The sequence below is a fragment of the Nerophis ophidion genome, linkage group LG19 (genome assembly GCF_033978795.1).
Source record: "Nerophis ophidion isolate RoL-2023_Sa linkage group LG19, RoL_Noph_v1.0, whole genome shotgun sequence".
NCBI classification, from domain to species: domain Eukaryota; kingdom Metazoa; phylum Chordata; class Actinopteri; order Syngnathiformes; family Syngnathidae; genus Nerophis; species Nerophis ophidion.
In genome coordinates this window covers 36,417,063-36,438,571 of record NC_084629.1, presented here as the reverse complement: position 1 = coordinate 36,438,571, position 21,509 = coordinate 36,417,063, and the positions used below count along the sequence as shown (strand labels likewise).

At 38.4% G+C, this 21,509-nt stretch overlaps 1 protein-coding gene across 1 annotated transcript in view; it reads right to left on the bottom strand.

The window, feature by feature from the left end:
* Nucleotides 1-19,073, bottom strand: part of edar (ectodysplasin A receptor) — a 66,091-nt gene extending 47,018 nt beyond the window's left edge. The window contains 1 exon segment of the mRNA XM_061879913.1: nucleotides 18,923-19,073. The gene's annotated coding sequence lies outside the window, so the exon portion shown is untranslated.
* Between the last annotated feature and the right edge of the window lie 2,436 nt (nucleotides 19,074-21,509).

Here is a 21,509-nt window from a genome sequence, read left to right as displayed (position 1 = left end):
CACACACACACACATACATGTCGTGCCTACTTTGTGTGGACCCACGTTTGGTCAGTAGGTTGTGAGGTCCCCCCTTTGCCAGAACACACACACACACACACACACATACATGTCATGCCTACTTTGTGTGGACCCACGTTTCGTCAGTAGGTTGTGAGGTCCCCCTTTTCCAGAACACACACACACACACACACACACACATACATGTCATGCCTACTTTGTGTGGACCCACGTTTGGTCAGTAGGTTGTGAGGTCCCCCTTTTCCAGAACACACACACACACACATACATGTCGTGCCGACTTTGTGTGGACCCATGTTTGGTCATTAGGTTGTGGGGTCCCCCCTTTTCCAGAACATACACACACTGATGTCTTGCCTACTTTGTGTGGACCCACGTTTGGTTAGTAGGTTGTGAGGGCCCCTTTGCCAGAACACACACACACAAACACGCACACACACACACACACACACTAAGAGGAGTGTGTTTGCAGACGCTCTGCGTGCTTTCTGACAAGCTCGGCTAACTCTTTCAAGCCTCCCCTCCATCTCCCCCAAACCTTATCTGGCCGTGTCCAGGCAGGCCCGGGATGAAAGTCAGCGCCTGAGGGGATTCATCTTCTAATCTGGGCTAAATAACTCCTGTGTTTTAGGTGTGTCATTAGCAGGTAGTCCTGGCAGGCTACACCACCAACAGTGGCGACAGTCTAAAATGCTGCCTTGCTGAGGAAAATCGTTAAATGTAACATGGTATGGGTTCTGTGTATAATCTTGAAGGACTTTTTTCCTACACTTTGAACTTAATTGTTTTTGCAAATAATCATGAACTTAGAATTTAATGGCGGCAACACATTGCAAACAAGGCATTTTTACCACTGTGTTACATGGCCTTTCCTTTTAACAACACTCAGTAAACTGAGGAGACACATTTTTGAAGTGGAATTATTTCCCAGTCTTGCTTGATGTACAGCTTAAGTTGTTCAACAGTCCGGGGTCTCCGTAGTGGTATTTTAGGCCTCATAATGTGTACATATTTTCAATGGGAGACAGGTCTGGACCACAGGCAGGCCAGTCTAGTACCCGCACTCTTTTACTCTGAAGCCACGCGTTTGTAACACGTGGCTTGGCATTGTCTTTCTGAAATAAGCAGGGGCGTCCATGAGAACATTGCTTGGATGGCAACTTGTGTTGCTCCAAAAGCTGTATGTACCTTTCAGCATTAATGGTGCCTTCATAGATGTGTAAATTACCCATGCCTTGGGCAATAATACACCTCCATACCATCACACATGCTGCCTTTTACACTTTGCACCTAGAACAATCTGGATGGTTCTTTTCCTATTTGTTCTGGAGCACACCACGTCCACAGTTTTCAAAAACAATTTGAAATGTGGACTTGCGTGAAGTGCCTCAGTCACTCGTTAACTTCACTAGTTTTGGTTGCAATGTGACTCAGTCACTTGTTAACTTGACTGGTTTAGGTTGCAATGTGCCTCAGTCACTCGTTAACTTCACTGGTTTAGGTTGCAATGTGCCTCAGTACCTTGTTAACTTCACTGGTTTAGGTTGCAATGTGCCTCAGTACCTTGTTAACCTCACTGGTTCAGGTTGCAATGTGCCTCTGTACCTTGTTAACTTCACTGATTTAGCCTTGGTCACTCGTGAACTTCACTGGTTTTGGTTGCAATGTGACTCAGTCACGCGTTAACTTGACTGGTTTAGGTTGCAATGTGCCTAAGTCACTCGTTAACGTCACTGGTTTAGGTTGCAATGTGCCTCTGTACCTTGTTAACTTCACTGATTTAGCCTTGGTCACTCGTTAACTTCACTGGTTTTGGTTGCAATGTGACTCAGTCACGCGTTAACTTGACTGGTTTAGGTTGCGATTTTGCCTCAGTCACTCGTTAACTTCACTGGTTTTGGTTGCAATGTGACTCAGTCAAGCGTTAACTTGACTGGTTTGGGTTGCAATGTGCCCCATTCACTCGTTAACTTGACTGGTTTTGGTAGAAATGTGCCTCAGTCACTCGTTAACTTCACTGGTTTAGGTTGCAATGTGAGTCGGTCACTTGTTAACCTCACTGGTTCAGGTTGCAATGTGCCTCTGTACCTTGTTAACTTCACTGATTTAGCCTTGGTCACTCGTTAACTTGACTGGTTTAGGTTGCAATGTGCCTAAGTCACTCGTTAACGTTACTGGTTTAGGTTGCAATGTGCCTCTGTACCTTGTTAACTTCACTGATTTAGCCTTGGTCACTTGTTAACTTCACTGGTTTTGGTTGCAATGTGACTCAGTCACTCGTTAACTTCACTGGTTTAGGTTGTAATGTGACTCAGTCACGCGTTAACTTGACTGGTTTGGGTTGCAATGTGCCCCAGTCACTCGTTAACTTGACTGGTTTTGGTAGAAATGTGCCTCAGTCACTCGTTAACTTCACTGGTTTAGGTTGCAATGTGAGTTGGTCACTTGTTAACCTCACTGGTTCAGGTTGCAATGTGCCTCTGTACCTTGTTAACTTCACTGATTTAGCCTTGGTCACTCGTTAACTTCACTGGTTTAGGTTGTAATGTGACTCAGTCACGCGTTAACTTGACTGGTTTGGGTTCCTATGTGCCTCAGTCACTCGTTAACTTCACTGGTTTAGGTTGCAATGTGACTCGGTCAGTCGTTAACTTCCCTGGTTCAGGTTGCAATGTGCCTTAGTTTTTTTAATGTCGAGACCAGAACAACGAAATTATCTAATCAACTTGACTACATTGGAGTTCATTTTATGCGGTGAAGTCGTCATGGACCTTCAGTGATCTAGTATTCTAAAAACCTCGGCTTTGTTTTTCCAACATGCCAAGCACCACAACAACTTCCAGCGTTCCTCAAATCTCGTTCTCCATTACTCAGGAAAATGATCTTATTTTCATGACTCAACCCATCAAATGGGTTGTTCAACGAGCGCACGCCTTGGATCAAAGCCGTCGTCTTTGGTACTCTGACAGAAGAATGAAGGTCATTGTGACTTCAGGTTCTGATCCGATGTGTTTCTCCGTCCCTGACACACAGTCGAGATCATTCCCAGACATACTTGCAACTTTCCTTCTTCTTTGTGCCCTCACATCTGTGCGGCATGTGCGAGACTTAACGTCAATCAGTCTTCTGCACAGTTTCACAAGCGAAAGATAAATCTCCAGTGGGTTTAGTGCAATGACATAAGAGCCGACACCATGAGTTAAAGCAGCAGAACTGGAGCTTCTTTGTAGAACTGTCATGATTGTGTTGTTTATCAGAACAATGTGACTCGGTAACTCGTTAACTTCACTGGTTTAGGTTGCAATGTGACTCAGTCACTCGTTAACTTCACTGGTTTAGGTTGGAATGTGACTCGGTCACCCGTTAACCTCACTGGTTTCGGTCGCAATGTGCCTCTGTACCTTGTTAACTTGACTGGTTTAGCCTCAGTCACTCGTTAACTTCACTGGTTTAGGTTGCAATTCGACTTGGTCACTCGTTAACTTCACTGGTTTAGGTTGCAATGTGCCTCAGTCACTCGTTAACTTCACTGGTTTAGGTTGGAATGTGACTCAGTCACTTGTTAACTTCACTGGTTTAGGTCGCAATGTGCCTATGTACCTTGTTTACTGGTTTCGCCTCGGTCACTTGTTAACTTCACTGGTTTTGGTTGCAATGTGCCTCAGTCACTCGTTAACTTCACTGGTTTAGGTTGCAATGTGCCTTAGTCAGTCGTTAACTTTACCCTTAGTCACTCGTTAACTTCATTGGTTTAGGTTGCAATGTGAGTCAGTCACTCGTTAACTTCACTGGTTTAGGTCGCAATGTGCCTCTGTACCTTGTGAACTTGACTGGTTTAGCCTCTGTCCCTCGTTAACTTCACTGGTTTAGGTCGCAATGTGCCTCTGTACCTTGTGAACTTGACTGGTTTAGCCTCTGTCCCTCGTTAACGTCACTAGTTTAGGTCGCAATGTGCCTCTGTACCCTGTTAACTTGACTGGTTTAGCCTCTGTCACTTGTTAACTTCACTGGTGTAGGTCGCAATGTGCCTCTGTACTTTGTTAACTTGACTGGTTTAGCCTCCGTCACTCGTTAACTTCACTGGTTTAGGTTGCAATGTGCCTCAGTCACTCGTTAACTTCACTGGTTTAGGTCGCAATGTGCCTCTGTACCTTGTGAACTTGACTGGTTTAGCCTCTGTCCCTCGTTAACTTCACTGGTTTAGGTTGCAATGTGAGTCAGTCCCTTGTTAACCTCACTGGTTTCGGTCGCAATGTGCCTCTGTACCTTGTTAACTTGACTGGTTTAGCCTCAGTCACTCGTTAACTTCACTGGTTTAGGTTGCAATTCGACTTGGTCACTCGTTAACTTCACTGGTTTAGGTTGCAATGTGCCTCAGTCACTCGTTAACTTCACTGGTTTAGGTTGGAATGTGACTCAGTCACTTGTTAACTTCACTGGTTTAGGTCGCAATGTGCCTATGTACCTTGTTTACTGGTTTCGCCTCGGTCACTTGTTAACTTCACTGGTTTTGGTTGCAATGTGCCTCAGTCAGTCGTTAACTTTACCCTTAGTCACTCGTTAACTTCATTGGTTTAGGTTGCAATGTGAGTCAGTCACTCGTTAACTTCACTGGTTTAGGTCGCAATGTGCCTCTGTACCTTGTGAACTTGACTGGTTTAGCCTCTGTCCCTCGTTAACTTCACTGGTTTAGGTCGCAATGTGCCTCTGTACCTTGTGAACTTGACTGGTTTAGCCTCTGTCCCTCGTTAACGTCACTAGTTTAGGTCGCAATGTGCCTCTGTACCCTGTTAACTTGACTGGTTTAGCCTCTGTCACTTGTTAACTTCACTGGTGTAGGTCGCAATGTGCCTCTGTACTTTGTTAACTTGACTGGTTTAGCCTCCGTCACTCGTTAACTTCACTGGTTTAGGTTGCAATGTGCCTCAGTCACTCGTTAACTTCACTGGTTTAGGTCGCAATGTGCTTCTGTACCTTGTGAACTTGACTGGTTTAGCCTCTGTCCCTCGTTAACTTCACTGGTTTAGGTTGCAATGTGAGTCAGTCCCTTGTTAACTTCACTGGTTTAGGTCGCAATGTGCCTCTGTACCTTGTGAACTTGACTGGTTTAGCCTCTGTCCCTCGTTAACTTCACTGGTTTAGGTTGCAATGTGCCTCAGTCACTCGTTAACTTCACTGGTTTAGGTCGCAATGTGCCTCTGTACCTTGTGAACTTGACTGGTTTAGCCTCTGTCACTCGTTAACTTCACTGGTTTAGGTTGCAATGTGAGTCAGTCACTCGTTAACTTCACTGGTTTAGGTCTCAATGTGCCTCTGTACCTTGTGAACTTGATTGGTTTAGCCTCTGTCACTCGTTAACTTCACTGGATTAGGTTGCAATATGCCCCAGTCACTCATTAAGTTCACTGGTTTAGGTTGCAATGTGCCTCAGTCACTTGTTAACTCCACTCATTCAGGTTGAAATGGGCCTCAGTACCTTGTTAACTTGATTGGTTTAGCCTTGGTCACTCGTTGTCTTCACTGGTTTTGGTTGCAATGTGCCTCAGTCACTCGTTAACTTCACTCGTTCAGGTTGAACTGTGCCTCAGTACCGTGTTAACTTGACTGGTTTAGCCTTGGTCACTCGTTAACTTCATTGGTTTAGGTTGCAATATGCCTCAGTCAGTCGTTAACTTTACTGGTTCAAGGTCGCAAAGTGCCTTTAAAATCTTGTCCTGCAGTTTAAACAATTTGAAAACTGTGGACAGTAAACAAAATAAAACTCCATCTTCAACATGTCACAGATGGAAAGATTAATTTTCTCTCAGAATTTCGGTTGAATTTGGAAGTCTGTTGTACTTTTGCAGTTTTGCTGTGGAATTGATGCTTTGGTTCCGTGGGAAAGAGGAAGCTCTGCAAGTAGACGATCCATCTTTGAGGCGTGGATAATATATGCAGACACATTTCCTCACCTCCACTCATCTTTTCATAGCTTTAATTGCAGACTGAGTGGTAGCGTCGCACTCAGAGCACAGGGAAAACAAAGCGGCATGAAAAGAAAACACACACAGTCGCGAGAGTGTTTGAAGCTTTCCGGGTCTTTCATTTTCTCCTCCTGATACCTGCTTCCCTCCCCTTAACTGGGCCACCTTGTCTCCCTCCTGTCTGTCTCGTCTCTGTTGATTCTAAACGCAAAGCCTGATCTGCAGCCTGGAATGTGTTTGTCTTCCTCGTCACAGCTAAAGCAAGTCGGCCCTCGGTCTAGCAGACCCCCAGCAGACGATTGAAGAACGTGCGAGACACATATTGTGAGGTGTTGACCAGAAGACCACTGCAACGTGAAGTAGTTTGAAATATTTGTTCTTTGACTTTGGGAGTGACGGAGAACTCCGTGATGGTCGGTGGCAGAAATCATCAAAGCCCAAGTCCCAGTGGTTGGTGTTCTTGCAGCTGGCAAGGGTTCTGCCTGCTCCTCTTCACCAAACCTCGGACGTGAGGAGTCAGACAACCAGAATGACTTCAGCTGACTCGCAGGCCAACATGGCGTTGAGTTGACTGGTGACCTCACCCTCGCCAATTGCTCTCCATGAATCACAGCTAGCTGGAGGCTTCACAGCTGCGGTTAATTGACGCCGAAATCATCTGGAGACTCCGTGTCTTCCTTTCAGCTGTCACTTTTTTTTTTTATAAAACCCCAGCAACAAACTAGATGCAGGAAATAAACATGGTCCCCAAATTGTCTGAAGGGTTTTTCGAAGCTTTTGTCGACCTGTGATTTGTTGTGACTACGGTACAGGTACCGGTATTTATGTTGGTACTGGTACCGGTACCAAAATGTTTTTCAATACTTTTCCAAATAAAGGGGACCACATAAAATGTCATTATTGGCTTTATTTGAACATCTTAGGGTACGTTAAACGTATGTTTATTATTGCAATTTCGTCCTTAAATAAATTAGGGAACATACTAATAGTAAGTAAACAAACAAAGGCTCCTAATGAGTCTGCTGACATATGCAGTAACATATTGTGTCATTTTTGTCTACATTAAGAGGGACAAACTGTAAAAAAATATTATTAATCCACTTGTTCATTTACTGTAAACATCTGGTTCTTTTCTGTTTTAACATGTTTAATCTAAACTTATTTTCAAATGTAATAATCACTTATTCTTTTCTTCTTTGATACTTTACATTAGTTTTCGATGATACCACAGATTTAAGTATCAATCTAAGACCAAGTCGTTACAGGATCATGCATTGGTCATATTCAAAGTCCTCATGTGACTTTATAATCATAATATACATTTTTAACAAAGAAAAACAAGATTTTTGTTTACGTTGTGACGCCGAAGAGCTATTGTATCCTCCTAGGGTGTGTAGTGAAGCATGTTTAGCTATTCCTTGTCCTCCAGTGATAATGCTACTTGTAAGATACGTACTTTCATTGTCGCCATGGAGGCCAGGATTAGTGATTTGGAAGTAGATAAAAAACTGCCCACTGTGGATGCATGTTAGCCGCTAGCTAACGAGCCATGTCTTAAAGCAGCTCTTCCTGAGGGTGTTTCAGTGTAATAACTTCACCTTTATCTTGACTTTTTACACCAAAATGCGTCCGTTCTCCCTTTTCTGTCTACACACTGTGTCTGCTTGTAAGTACTCTGTGTGTGCGCGCTGCCGAACATGCTCCGCTGCTCGTAAAACCAGCAACGTGCCGTTATGCCCGAAAAAAAAAAAATACAAAAATGGGGAAGCGGTACTTTTCAAACAGAGTATAGTACCGTTTTTGATTCATTAGTACCGCAATACTATACTAGTACATGTTAGCATCAGTACATGTACACTAGTACAATGTTAGCATCTATGATTTATTGAGCTACGGAATTTTTAAAACGTTTAATATTTCAGTATTGTGAGGATTGTTGTCCTAATAAATCCTTCAAACTATTTCATGAATCAAAAATCTGAAAGATATCGATTATAAAACGGTCACAAGGATTATTCCAAAGACAACACTAGCCTGGGTTTCCAACACATTAGCATCTATGGTTTGTTGAGCTACTGAATTTTAAAAAGTTTTATATTTTAGTAGTGTGAGGATTGTTGTCCTAAGAAATCCCTCAAACCATTTCATGAATCAAAAATCTAAACAATATCAATTATAAAATGGTCACATGGTTTATTCTGAAGAAAACACTAGCCTGGGTTTCCAACACATTAGCATCTATGGTTTGTTGAATTCCTCCATGCAAACTTGATAAAATAATGAACTTTACAACATTGAATATTTTAGTATTGTGAGGATTGTTTTCCTAAGAAATACTTCAAACCATTTCATGAATCAAAAATCTGAACAATATCGATTAATAAAGGGTCACAAGGAATATTCTAACGACAACACTAGCCTGGGTTTCCAACACATTAGCATTTATGGTTTATTGAGCTACTGATTTTTAAGAAGTTTTCTATTTTGGTAGTGTGAGGATTGTTGTCCTAAAAAATCCTTCAAACCATTTCATGAATCAAAAATCTGAACAATATCAATTAAAAAACGGTCACATGGATTATTCAGAAGACAACACTAGCCTGGGTTTCCAACACATTAGCATCTATGGTTTGTTGAATTCCTCCATGCAAACTTGATAAAAAAATGAACTTTACAACATTGAACATTTTAGTATTGTGAGGATTGTTGTCCTAAGAAATACTTCAAACCATTTTCTGAATCAAAAATCTGAACAATATCGATTAATAAAGGGTCACAAGGATTATTCTAAAGACAACACTAGCCTGGGTTTCCAACACATTAGCATCTATGGTTTGTTGAAATACTGAATTTTAAAAAGTTTAATATTTTAGTATTGTGAGGATTCTTGTCTTAAGAAATCCTTCAAACTATTTAATTAATCAAAAATCCAAACAATATCAATTATAAAACCGTCACATGGATTATTCTAACGACAACACTAGCCTGGGTTTCCAACACATTAGCATCTATGAGCTACTGATTTTTAAGAAGTTTTCTATTTTGGTAGTGTGAGGATTGTTGTCCTAAGAAATCCTTCAAACCATTTCATGAATCAAAAATCTGAACAATATAGATTAATAAAGGGTCACATGGATTATTCTAAAGACAACACTAGCCTGGGTTTCCAACACATTAGCATCTATGGTTTGTTGAGCTACTGAATTTTAAAAAGTTTAATATTTTAGTATTGTGAAGACTGTTGTCCTAAGAAATCCTTCAAACTATTTCATGAATCAAAAATCTAAACAATATCAATTATAAAACGGTCACATGGATTATTCTGAAGACAACACTAGCCTGGGTTTCCAACACATTAGCATCTATGGTTTGTTGAATTCCTCCATCCAAACTTGATAAAATAATGAGCTTTACAACATTGAATATTTTGTTATTGTGATTATTGTTGTCCTAAGAAATACTTCAAACCATTTCATGAATCAAAAATCTGAACAATATCGATTAATAAAGGGTCACAAGGATTATTCTAAAGACAACACTAGCCTGGGTTTCCAACACATTAGCATCTATGGTTTGTTGAGCTACTGAATTTTAAAAAGTTTAATATTTTAGTATTGTGAGGATTCTTGTCCTAAGAAATCCTTTAAACTATTTCATTAATCAAAAATCTAAACAATATCAATTATAAAACGGTCACATGGATTATTCTAAGGACAACACTAGCCTGGGTTTCCAACACATTAGCATCTATGGTTTATTGAGCTAATACATGCTAACTTGATGAGTTTAATGAATTTTAAAAAGTTGAATATCTTAGTTTTGTGAGGATTGTTGTCCTAAGAAATCCTTCAAACCATTTCATGAATCAAAAATCTGAAAGATATCGATTATAAAACGGTCACATGGATTATTCTAAAGACAACACTATCCTGGGTTTCCAACACATTAGCATCTATGGTTCATTGAGCGACTGAATTTTAAAACGTTTAATATTTTAGTATTTTGAGGATTGTTGTCCTAAGAAATCCTTCAAACTATTTCATGAATCAAAAATCTAAACAATATCAATTATAAAACGGTCTCATGGATTATTCTAACGACAACACTAGCCTGGGTTTCCAACACATTAGCATCTATAGTTTATTGAGCTACTGAATTTTTAAAAGTTTCATATTTTAGTATTGTGAGAATTGTTGTCCTAAGAAAGCCTTCAAACCATTTCAAGAATCAAAAATCTGAACGATATTGATTATTAAACAGTCACATGGATTATTCTCAAGACAACACTAGCTTTGGTTTGCAACACATTATAGCAAGTATGTAACATTGAGCTACATAATTTTTCAAACGTTTAATATTTTAGTATTGTGAGGATTTTTGTCTTAAGAAATCCTTCAAACTATTTCATGAATCAAAAATCCAAACGATATCCATGATTAAACGGTCGAATGGATTATTCTAAGGACAACACTAGCCTGGGTTTCCAACACATTAGCATATATGGTTTATTGAGCTACTACATGCTAACTTGATGAGTTTAAAGAATTTTAAAGCGGTTGAATATTTTAGTTTTGTGAGGATTGTTGTCCTAAGAAATCCCTCAACCCATTTCATGAATCAAAAATCTGAAAGATATCGATTATAAAACGGTTGAATGGATTATTCTAAAGACAACACTAGCCTGTGTTTCCAACACATTAGCAATCAATGCTTTGTTGAGCTACTGAGTTTTAAAAAGTTTAATATTACGGTTTTGTGAGGATTGTTGTCCTAAGAAATCCTTCAAACCATTTCATGAATCAAATATCTAAACAATATCGATTATAAAACGGTCACATGGATTATTCTAAAGACAACATTAGCCTGGGTTTCCAACACATTAGCATCTATGGTTTATTGAGCTACTGAATTTTTAAAAGTTTCATATTTTAGTATTGTGAGGATTGTTGTCCTAAGAAATCCTTCAAACCATTTCATGAATCAAAAATCTGAAAGATATCGATTATAAAACGGTCACATGGATTATTCTAAAGACAACACTATCCTGGGTTTCCAACACATTAGCATCTATGGTTCATTGAGCGACTGAATCTTAAAACGTTTAATATTTTAGTATTTTGAGGATTGTTGTCCTAAGAAATCCTTCAAACTATTTCATGAATCAAAAATCTAAACAATATCAATTATAAAACGGTCACATGGATTATTCTAACGACAACACTAACCTGGGTTTCCAACACATTAGCATCTATAGTTTATTGAGCTACTGAATTTTTAAAAGTTTCATATTTTAGTATTGTGAGAATTGTTGTCCTAAGAAAGCCTTCTAACCATTTCAAGAATCAAAAATCTGAACGATATTGATTATTAAACAGTCACATGGATTATTCTCAAGACAACACTAGCTTTGGTTTGCAACACATTATAGCAAGTATGGAACATTGAGCTACATAATTTTTCAAACGTTTAATATTTTAGTATTGTGAGGATTTTTGTCTTAAGAAATCCTTCAAACTATTTCATGAATCAAAAATCCAAACGATATCCATGATTAAACGGTCGAATGGATTATTCTAAGGACAACACTAGCCTGGGTTTCCAACACATTAGCATATGTGGTTTATTGAGCTACTACATGCTAACTTGATGAGTTTAAAGAATTTTAAAGCGGTTGAATATTTTAGTTTTGTGAGGATTGTTGTCCTAAGAAATCCCTCAAACCATTTCATGAATCAAAAATCTGAAAGATATCGATTATAAAACGGTTGAATGGATTATTCTAAAGACAACACCAGCCTGTGTTTCCAACACATTAGCAATCAATGCTTTTTTGAGCTACTGAGTTTTAAAAAGTTTAATATTACGGTTTTGTGAGGATTGTTGTCCTAAGAAATCCTTCAAACCATTTCATGAATCAAAAATCTAAACAATATCGATTATAAAACGGTCACATGGATTATTCTAAAGACAACATTAGCCTGGGTTTCCAACACATTAGCATCAATGGTTTATTGAGCTACTGAATTTTTAAAAGTTTCATATTTTAGTATTGTGAGGATTGTTGTCCTAAGAAAGCCTTCAAACCATTTCAAGAATCAAAAATCTCAAAGATATCGATTATTAAACGATCACATGGATTATTCTAAAGACAACACTAGCCTGGGTTTCCAACACATTAGCATCTATGGTTCATTGAGCTACTGAATTTTAAAACATTTAATATTTTAGTATTGTGAGGATTGTTGTCCTAAGAAATCCTTCAAACTATTTCATGAATCAAAAATCTAAACAATATCAATTATAAAACGATCACATGGATTATTCTAACAACAACACTAGCCTGGGTTTCCAACACATTAGCATCTATGGTTTATTGAGCTACTGAATTTTCAAAAGTTTCATATTTTAGTATTGTGAGGATTGTTGTGCTAAGAAAGCCTTCAAACCATTTCAAGAATCAAAAATCTGAACGATATTGATTATTAAACGGTCACATGGATTACTCTAAAGACAACACTAGCTTTGGTTTGCAACACATTAGCAAGTATGGTATATTGAGCTACACAATTTTTCAAACGTTTAATATTTTAGTATTGTGAGGATTGTTGTCTTAAGAAAACCTTCAAACTATTTCATGAATCAAAAATCTGAAAGATATCGATTATTAAACGGTCGAATGGATTATTCCAAAGACAACACTAGCCTGGGTTTCCAACACATTAGCATCTATGGTTTGTTGAGCTACTGAATTTTAAAAAGTTTTATATTTTAGTAGTGTGAGGATTGTTGTCCTAAGAAATCCCTCAAACCATTTCATGAATCAAAAATCTGAAAGATATCGATTATCAAACGATCACATGGATTATTCTAAAAACAACACTAGCCTGGGTTTCCAACACATTAGCATCTATTGTTTATTGAGCTACTACATGCTAACTTGATGAGTTTAATGAATTTTAAAAAGTTGAATATCTTAGTTTTGTGAGGATTGTTGTCCTACGAAATCCTTCAAACCATTTCATGAATCAAAAATCTGAAAGATATCGATTATAAAACGCTCGCATGGATTATTCTAAAGACAACACTAGCCTGGGTTTCCAAAACATTAGCATCTATGGTTTATTGAGCTACTGAATTTTTAAAAGTTTCATATTTTAGTATTGTGACGATAATTGTCCTAATAAATCCTTCAAACCATTTCATGAATCAAAAATCTGAAAGATATCGATTATAAAACGCTCACATGGATTATTCTAAACACTACAATAGCCTGGTTTTCCAAAACATTAGCATCTATGGTTTATTGAGCTACTGAATTTTTAAAAGTTTCATATTTTAGTATTGTGACGATAATTGTCCTAATAAATCCTTCAAACCATTTCATGAATCAAAAATCTGAACAATATCGTTTAATAAAGGGTCACATGGATTATTCTAAAGACAACACTAGCCTGGGTTTCCAACACATTAGCATCTATGTTTTGTTGAGCTACTGAATTTCAAAAAGTTTTATATTTTAGTATTGTGAGAATTATTGTCCAAAGAAATCCCTCAAACCATTTGATGAATCAAAAATCTGAAAGATATCGATTATTGAACAGTCACATGGATTATTCTAAGGACAACTCTAACCTGGGTTTCCAACACATTAACATCTATGGTTCATTGAGCCCATACATGCTAACTTAATAAAATAAGGAACTTTAAAAAGTTGAATATTTTAGTTTTGTGAGGATTGTTGTCCTAAGAAATCCCTCAAACCATTTCATGAATCAAAAATCTGAAAGATATCGATTATAAAACGGTCACATGGATTATTCTAAAGACAACACTAGCCTGGGTTTCCAACACATTAGCATTTATGGTTTGTTTAGCTGCTGAATTTTTAAAAAAATTATATTTTAGTATTGTGAGGATTATTGTCCTAAGAAATTCCTCAAACCATTTCATGAACCAAAAATCTGAAAGATATCGATTACTGAACAGTCACATGGATTATTCTAAGGACAACTCTAACCTGGGTTTCCAACACATTAACATCTATGGTTCATTGAGCCCATACATGCTAACTTAATAAAATAAGGAACTTTAAAAAGTTGAATATTTTAGTTTTGTGAGGATTGTTGTCCTAAGAATTCATTCAAACCACCACATTAGCATCCATGGTTTATTGAGCTACTACATGCTAACGTGATGAGTTTGATTAATTTTAAAAAGGTTGAATATTTTAGTTTTGTGAGGATTGTTGTCCTAAGAAATCCCTCAAACCATTTCATGAATCAAAAATCTGAAAGATATTGATTATTAAACGGTCGAATTGATTATTCTAAAGACAACACTAGCCTTTGGTTTGCAACACATTAGAAAGTATGGTATATTGAGCTACATAATTTTTCAAACGTTTAATATTTTAGTATTGTGAGGATTTTTGTCTTAAGAAATCCTTCAAACTATTTCATGAATCAAAAATCCGAACGATATCCATGATTAAACGGTCACATGGATTATTCTAAAGACAACACTAGCCTGGGTTTCCAACACATTAGCATATATGGTTTATTGAGCTACTACATGCTAACTTGATGAGTTTAATGAATTTTAAAAAGGTTGAATATTTTAGTTTTGTGAGGATTGTTGTCGCTAAGAAATCCCTCAAACCATTTCATGAATCAAAAATCTGAAAGATATCGATTATAAAACGGTTGAATGGATTATTCTAAAGACAACACTAGCCTGTGTTTCCAACACATTAGCATCAATGCTTTGTTGAGCTACTGAGTTTTAAAAAGTTTAATATTACGGTATTGTGAGGATTGTTGTCCTAAGAAATCCTTCAAACCATTTCATGAATCAAAAATCTAAACAATATCGATTATAAAACGGTCAGATGGATTATTCTAAAGACAATATTAGCCTGGGTTTCCAACACATTAGCATCTATGGTATGTTGAGTTCCTTCAAGCAAACTTGATAAAATAATGAACTTTAAAAATTTAATATCTTAGTATTGTGAGGATAGTTGTCCTAAGAAATCCCTCATTCCATTTCATGAATCAAAAATCTGAAAAATATCGATTATTAAACGGTCGAATGGATTATTCTAAAGACAACATTAGCCTGTTTTTCCAACACATTAGCATCTATGGTCTGTTGAGCTACTGAATTTTAAAAAGTTTAATATTTTAGTATTGTGAGGATTGTTGTCCTAAGAAACCCTTCAAACCATTTCATGAATCAAAAATCTGAAAGATATCAATTGTAAAACGGTCACATGGATTATTCTAAAGACAACACTAGCCTGGGTTTCCAACACATTAGCATCTATGGTTTGTTGCGTTCCTTCAAGCAAACTTGATAAAATAATGAACTTTAAAAATTTAATATTTTAGTATTGTGAGGACTGTTGTCCTGAGAAATCCTTCAAACTATTGATTGAAGGATTGATAAAGGGTCACATGGATTATTCTAAAGACAACACTAGCCTGGGTTTCCAACACATTAGCATCTATGGTTTATTGAGCTACTACATGCTAACTTGATGAGTTTAATGAATTTTAAAAAGTTGAATATCTTAGTTTTGTGAGGATTGTTGTCCTACGAAATCCTTCAAACCATTTCATGAATCAAAAATCTTAAAGATATCGATTATAAAACGGTCACATGGATTATTCTAAAGACAACACTAGCCTAGGTTTCCAACACATTAGCATCTATGGTTCATTGAGCTACTGAATTTTAAAACGTTTAATATTTTAGTATTGTGACGATTGTTGTCCTAAGAAATCCTTCAAACTATTTCATGAATCAAAAATCTAAACAATATCAATTATAAAACGGTCACATGGATTATTCTAAGGACAACACTAGCCTGGGTTTCCAACAAATTAGCATCTATGGTTCATTGAGCTACTGAATTTTAAAAAGTTTCATATTTTAGTATTGTGAGGATTGTTGTCCTAATAAACCCTTCAAACCATTTCAAGAATCAAAAATCTGAACGATATTGATTATTAAACGGTCACATGGATTATTCTAAAGACAACACTAGCTTTGGTTTGCAACACATTAGCAAGTATGGTATATTGAGCTACATGATTTTTCAAACGTTTAATATTTTAGTATTGTGAGGATTTTTGTCTTAAGAAATCCTTCAAACTATTTCATGAATCAAAAATCCAAAACATTTCCATGATTAAACGGTCAAATGGATTATTCTAAAGACAACACTAGCCTGGGTTTCCAACACATTAGCATCTATGGTTTATTGAGCTACTACATGCTAACTTGATAAGTTTAATGAATTTTAAAAAGTTGGATATCTTAGTTTTGTGAGGATTGTTGTCCTACGAAATCCTTCAAACCATTTCATGACTCAAAAATCTTAAAGATATCGATTATAAAACGGTCACATGGATCATTTTAAAGACAACACTAGCCTGGGTTTCCAACACATTAGCATCTATTGTTTGTTGAATTCCTCCATGCAAACTTGATAAAATAATGAACTTTACAACATTGAACATTTTAGTATTGTGAGGATTGTTGTCCTACGAAATACTTCAAACCATTTCATGAATCAAAAATCTGAACAATATCGATTAATAAAGGGTCACATGGATTTTTCTAAAGACAACTCTAGCCTGGGTTCCCAATACATTAGCATCTATGGTTTGTTGAGCTACTGAATTTTAAAAAGTTTAATATTTTAGTATTGTGAGGACTGTTGTCCTAAGAAATCCCTCAAACTATTTCATGAATCAAAAATCTAAACAATATCAATTATAAAACGGTCACATGGATTATTCTAAAGACAACACTAGCCTGGGTTTCCAACACATTAGCATCTATGGTTTATTGAGCTACTGATTTTTAAGAAGTTTTCTATTTTGGTAGTGTGAGGATTGTTGTCCTAAGAAATCCTTCAAACCATTTCATGAATCAAAAATCTAAACAATATCAATTATAAAACGATCACATGGATTATTCTGAAGACAACACTAGCCTGGTTTTCCAAAACATTAGCATCTATGGTTTATTGAGCTACTGAATTTTTAAAAGGTTCATATTTTAGTATTGTGACGATAATTGTCCTAATAAATCCTTCAAACCATTTCATGAATCAAAAATCTGAACAACATCGTTTAATAAAGGGTCACATGGATTGTTCTAAAGACAACACTAGCCTGGGTTTCCAACACATTAGCATCTATGTTTTGTTGAGCTACTGAATTTTAAAAAGTTTTATATTTTAGTATTGTGAGAATTATTGTCCAAAGTAATCCCTCAAACCATTTCATGAATCAAAAATCTGAAAGATATCGATTATTGAACAGTCACATGGATTATTCTAAGGACAACTCTCACCTGGGTGTCCAACACATTAGCATCTATGGTTCATTTAGCCCATACATGCTAACTTGATAAAATAAGGAACTTTAAAAAGTTGAATATTTTAGTTGTGTGAGGATTGTTGTCCTAAGAATTCATTCAAACCATTTCATGAATCAAAAATCTGAACAATATCGATTAATAAAGGGTCACAAGGAATATTCTAACGACAACACTAGCCTGGGTATCCAGCACATTAGCATCTAGGGTTTATTGAGCTACTGAATTTTAAAAAGTTTCATATTTTAGTATTGTGAGGATTGTTGTCCTAAGAATTCATTCAAACCATTTCATGAATCAAAAATCTGAAAGATATCGATCGATAAAGGGTCACATGGATTATTCTAAGGACAACACTAGCCTGTGTATCCAGCACATTAGCATCCAGGGTTTATTGAGCTACTGAATTTTAAAAAGTTTCATATTTTAATATTGTGAGGATTGTTGTCCTAAGAAATCCATCAAACATTTCACTAATCAAACCGGGCAATTGACTTACAGCTGTGTTGTTGGCATTGAGGATGTTCTATTGAGCACAAAGTCAGAGTAGGAACTGTTCCGGAACTTAAAGAGATGTGTCTTTAATTAAACATAAACCCAGCAAATGAGCTGAATTATCTTCACGTCCGCATCTCATACTGCTTGAACGACGTCTCAGATGTGTGAAGCATAAACGGGCCCCCGGAGCTCTATAAATTTCTCTCTGGATGGGAAACACTTCTGACATGTAGCAGACCAGGAAACACATGCCGCCACTAAACCGCCTGATTACGTGAATTTAGCATAAAGCAAGTCGTAAAGTCGTTTTCAATCAGACCGAGGGACGGGACTTCCTCTTGTGGGTTCGTTCTGTCACTTTCATCCTCCAAGAAGATGTTAAAGGTCCTTTGAAGATGACACCCCTGTCTTCTTCTTCTGGGCGCCTTTGCAGTCTACCTGTGAACATGAAAGACTTCATGGCGGCACAGGCGGCTCGGGGGTCTGCGGGTAGGAAGAGAGGTGTGTGTGTGTGTGTGTGTAAGGATGCGCACAGACTTCTATCCACCTTCAGCAGCTGCAGTTCAAAGTCAGCCGGCAGACTTCAGAAGCTCTGCAGGACCCGGCTTGTCCCTAGCCTGGGCCCGGCTCCCGGTCTGCGGGCAGGAGTTGTTCCCCCCTGGGGCGGTCGGGCGGCTCCATGAAAACAATTATGTGTGCGAGCCTTGGAGGAGCACTCTCCCGTGCGACTAATTAGCCGGCATTGAAAGGAAACGATCCGGCAGAACTAAGTCAACTTCTGCAGACTCTCTTCAAACAAAGACAGACGGCGAAACAAGTCCGAGTGCTGAAACCTGCGAGCGTTGCAGCGACTCGCGGCTTCACACACATAATCCCCTTCCTTGGAGTCGGACAACAAACTTTGACTGGTCCCTCGCTCAAACACCACCTCACCCGTTGAAGCTCACCACAATCGCATCAATTAGTGTTCAACCAAAAACCGAATGCTCCGGAATTTCCCTAAGTCTTGCAGAAATCCGTCCCGACATTCCACAGCCGCCCACGCGTCTTACCTGCCAGAGGATGTCCTTTTTCAGAGGGACGTCAGAGGTCACTTGGGGGTCCGTCCTGGGGAGGCTGGACCTGGGTTCGGCATCGCTGGAAGTCTCACATGAAGAAGGTAAAGGGAAACCATGCCTGCACGTTTTAGCAGAACTGCAGGCTCCTCCTCGGTGAGGAAAAGTGAGGTTTCTCCGCCCTGAGAAATGGTGGCAGGTAATCTGCAAGCAGGCCAGCATGGCTGCGGGTCATGACTCGACTACGCCCTCTGCTGGCGGATTGCTGCTAGTGCTCGCCGGTCTCCTAAAAACCCACACACAGCACACTGTAAGGAAATCAGCCGATTGGTGCGTTCACATACAAACCCCGTTTCCATATGAGTTGGGAAATTGTGTTAGATGTAAATATAAACAGAATACAATGATTTGCAAATCATTTTCAACTCATATTCAGTTGAATATGCTACAAAGACAACATATTTGATGTTCAAACTCATAAACTTTTTTTTTTTTGCAAATGATCATTAACTTTAGAATTTGATGCCAGCAACACGTGACAAATAAGTTGGGAAAGTTGAGGAATGCTCATCAAACACTTATGTGGAACATCCCACAGGTGTGCAGGCTAATTGGGAACAGGTGGGTGCCATGATTGGGTATAAAAGCAGCTTCCATGAAATGCTAAGTAATTCACAAACAAGGATGGGGCGAGGGTCACCATTTTTGTAAGCAAATTGTCGAACAGTTTTAGAACAACATTTCTCAACGAGCTATTGCAAGGAATTTAGGGATTTTACCACCTACGGTCCGTGATCTTATCAAAACGTTCAGAGAATCTGGGAAAATCACTGCACGTAGGCGATGACATTACGGACCTTTGAACCCTCAGGTGGTACTGCATCAAAAACCGACATCAGTGTGTAAAGGATGTCACCACATGGGCTCAGGAACACTTCATAAAACCACTGGCAGTAACTACAGTTGGTTGTTACATCTGTAAATGCAAGTTAGAACTCTACTATGCAAAGACAAAACCCATTTATCAACAACACCCAGGAACGCTGCCGGCTTCGCTGGGCCCGAGATCCTCTAAGATGGACTGATGCAAATTGGAAAAGTGTTCTGTGGTCTGACGAGTCCACATTTCAAATTATATTTGGAAACTGTGGACGTGGTGTCCTCCGGAACGAAGAGGAAAAAAACCATCCGGGTTGTTATAGGCGCGAAGTTGAAAAGCCAGCATCTGTGACGGTATGGGGGTGTATTAGTGCCCAAAGCATGGGTAACTTACACATCTGTGAAGGCACCATTAATGCTGAAAGGTACATACAGGTTTTGGATCAACATATGTTGTCATCCAAGCAACATTATCATGGACGCCCCTGCTTATTTCAGCAAGACAATGCCAAGCCAAGTGTTACAACAGCGTGGCTTCGTAGTAAAAGAGTGCGGGTACTTTCCTGGCCCGCCTGCAGTCCAGACCTGTCTCCCATTGAAAATGTGTGGTGCATTATGAAGCGTAAAATTCGACAGCGGAGACCCCGGACTGTTGAACGACTGAAGCTCTACATAAAACAAAAATGGGAAAGAATTCCACTTTCAAAGCTTCAACAATTAGTTTTCTCAGTTCCCAAAACGTTTATTGAGTGTTGTTAGAAGAAAAGGTGATGTAACACAGTGGTGAACATGCCCTTTCCCAACTACATTGGCACGTGTTGCAGCCATGAAATTCTAAGTTAGTCATTATTTGCAAAAAAAATAAATAAAGTTGATGAGTTTGAACATCAAATATGTTGTCTTTGTAGTGCATTCAACTGAATATGGGTTGAAAATTATTTGCAAATAATTGTATTCCTCTTTTATTTACATCTAACACAATTTCCCTACTCATATGGAATTGGGGATTGTAAATTTAAGATCGTGGTTTGACAAAAACCCTTGCAGTTTTTTTTATAACTCAAATAGGAGGCTTTTATTATTTAGATTGTCCTTTAAAACACGCATTGAACCATCTATCATCAGTATATTAATGTTCCTTTTTAAATGTTCTTGTAATCAGACCATTTTTTTCGGTATATTAGATTGAATCTTTACCTGACATGTTTCAACTGTCGTCTGCAGTATTCTTCAGGTAGGTAGGTCTTTATTGTCATTGCAAAAGTGCAACGGAACTTTGTTTTCAGCACAAACCCGTTCAAGATTAGACAAACCAACAGGGTTTACCTAACAGGAACACAAGACGCCCCGTAAAAGATGGGACAAAGGTAAACGCTGGGGAAGGATGAGTAAGAAAAAAAATACGATCCAGACTGGGCTCCCAAGGGGGCCCAGTCTGGAGTGGGAAAAAAAACCTCCATAGCAAAGCCATCCATCCATCCATCTATCTTCTTCCGCTTATCCGAGGTCAGGTCACGGGGGGAAGCAGCCTAAGCAGGGAAGCCCAAACTTTCCTCTCCCCAGCCACTTTGTCCAGCTCTTCCTGGGGGATTCCGAGGCGTTCCCAGGCCAGCAGGGAGACGTAGTCTTCCCAACGTGTCCTGGATCTTCCCCGTGGCCTCCTACCGGTCGGACGTGCCCTCAACACCTCCCGAGGGAGGCGTTC